We start from the raw sequence: 2,650 nt of genomic DNA on the forward strand, positions 1-2,650 counted from the left end.
TAGGTGCAGCTACTTTTACTTCTGTGGGAGGATGATATTTAAACCACTTCTCCTTGGGGAGATCAACATAAGTAGCAAAATATTCACAGAAAGAAGCTACTATCTCAGAGTCAAGTCCATATTTAGAGCTAAATTTACGGAAAACATCGGTATCCATAAAAGATTTAACACAACCAAACCTAGGTGTCATACCTGACTCCTTACCTTTGTCGAGGTCCCAATCTTCAGAGTTGCGTTTAATTCTTTCCAATAAATCCTATTTGAATTCAATAGTCCTCATCATAAAAGAGCCAGTACAAAAAGTATCAAGCATGGTGCGATTGCTATCAGAAAGCCGAGTATAAAATTTTTGAATAATCATTTCCCATGAGATCTCATGATTGTGGCATGAATATAACATTGATTTATGCCTCCCCCAAGCTTGAGCGATGTTTTCTCCTTCGCGAGGCCAAAAATTATATATATAATTGCGATCACGATGAACAAGATGCATAGGATAAAACTTCTGATGAAATTCCAATTTCAATCGTTTGTAATTCCATGACCCCACATCATCACATAGCCTATACCATGTCGATGCATCTCCCTTCAAAGATAAAGGGAAGACCTTCTTCTTAACAATATCTCCGGGGACACCTGCAAGCTTAAATAATCCACAAACTTCATCCACATATATTAAGTGCTCATCAGGATGCTTTGTTCCATCTCCTACAAAAGGATTAGCTAGAAGTCTTTCTATCATACCCGAAGGAATTTCAAAGCAGACATTTTCATTTTCAATAGGTTCAGTAGGTTGAGGAGCAACTCTTTGCTCTACTGGTCGGGGTGAAGATACCCCGAACAAGCCCCTCACACTACAAAAAAAAGACACATCCGTGACATTTTGGGCCGAACCAAATTTTTTTCTGTCATACATATGACACTTCTATGATGATAATTGTGACAAAACCCGGTATCATCATAGATGTGGTGGGCTCCTACTTCTATGACAAAAAATCATGACAGAAAATGGGCTTTTTGTCCTGGGTGGGCCGGAGACGCAGCTGCATGACATTCTTTGGGCCGTCCATGACGGAAAAAACCGTGGTAGAAGCGAGGGCGAGGAAAATTTTGGGGAGTTCCCGGTTACGGTGGGAGGTCGGGGGCCGAGCGATGCGTGTTTCTCTCATACACGTACGCGCGTGTGTGCGAGGCATTGGCTCTAACTAAACCCGAGCGAGGCGTTGGGCTGTAACTGAACCCGAGCGATTGCGCTGCAGGCTACACGTTACTGAACCCAAGCGATCGATCGATGGCTGTTAACTGAACCCGATCGAGTGATTCCTATGCTACTGCTGCTAACTGAAGCCGATCGATTGGATGAACAGTGAGCGTTGCGGGGGGGTTGGATGAACAGTGAGCGGTGGCGTTTCCTCTGGATGAACATGACCCCGTGGTGTGGTGGAGGGCTGGATGAACAGTAGACGGTGGAGGGGTGCCCGTGGAGGGATGGTTGAACAGGACCCCGTGGTGTGGAGGGCTGGATGAACATTAGACGGTGGAGGGGTGCCCGTGGAGGGGTGGTTGAACAGTAGCCGGTGGAGTAGCGCGCGGTGGAGGCTGGATGAACAGGAGCCCGTGGAGGCTGGAGGAGGTCGACGGTAGCCCGTGGAGGCTGGAGGAGGTCGACGGTAGCCCGTGGAGGCTGGAGGAGGTCGACGGTGGAGATGAACAGTATCCCGTGGAGTCCCGTTTTGCGGTACGCCACACCCCTCCCGATGAACAGGACCCCAGTTTCGACTGTAGGAGGTCCGTTTCGTCCGTTTTGCGGTACGCCACACCCCTCCCGATCAACAGGACCCCCGTTTCGACCGTAGGAGGTCCGTTTCATCTGTTTTGCGGTACGCCACACCCCTCCCGATCAACAGGACCCCCATTTCGACCGTAGGAGGTCCATTTCGTCTGTTTTGCGGTACGCCAGACCCCTCCCGATGAACAGGATCCCGTTTCAAACGTGGCCAGTCGAACACAAGGTCGTTTCCTCCGTTCTGCGGTACGCCAGGCCTCGTTTCCATCGCCTGTTCTATCCAAGCCCTCCCGATGAACACGACCACACATTCCGTTCCGACCTAGCCGGTTGGCTCCCACGTGTTTCGTTGCCTCCCGATGAACACGACGCATTCCGTTGCCTCCCCATGAACACGACGTATTCCGTTGCCTCCCCATGAACACGACGACGACGCTGTTTCTCCGTTCCGATCCAGCCATGTCAACGAGCTCTCGCCGTACGTAAGCGCGAGTAGGCGTTCGAGACCCCGCCCGTATGTACGCATACGTGGCCGTATTTTCTTTCTTGCACCCTGGCCGTTATACGTACGTGTAATGCTACGTGCGCGCCTCTACTACGACACGTGCGCGCCTCTACATCCACCAGTATATATGTACGTACATGTTCGCGACTAGAATGACAACGCTACGTACGCTTCGACCAGGTGGGTCCCGACTGTCAGGCACTTCCTTACGTGCGAAGTGTAGCTGGTGGGTCCCAGCAGTCAGGGGGGCGAATCATTTTGTTTTTTTGCCCGGACGCACTTCCTTGCGTGCGAAGGTGTATCTGGTGGGTCCCAGCAGTCAGGGGGGGAATGTTTTTTCACGAAATACGGTGGCCCGT

This window comes from Triticum dicoccoides, chromosome 7B (assembly GCF_002162155.2).
Source record: "Triticum dicoccoides isolate Atlit2015 ecotype Zavitan chromosome 7B, WEW_v2.0, whole genome shotgun sequence".
Taxonomy (NCBI): Eukaryota; Viridiplantae; Streptophyta; class Magnoliopsida; order Poales; family Poaceae; genus Triticum; species Triticum dicoccoides.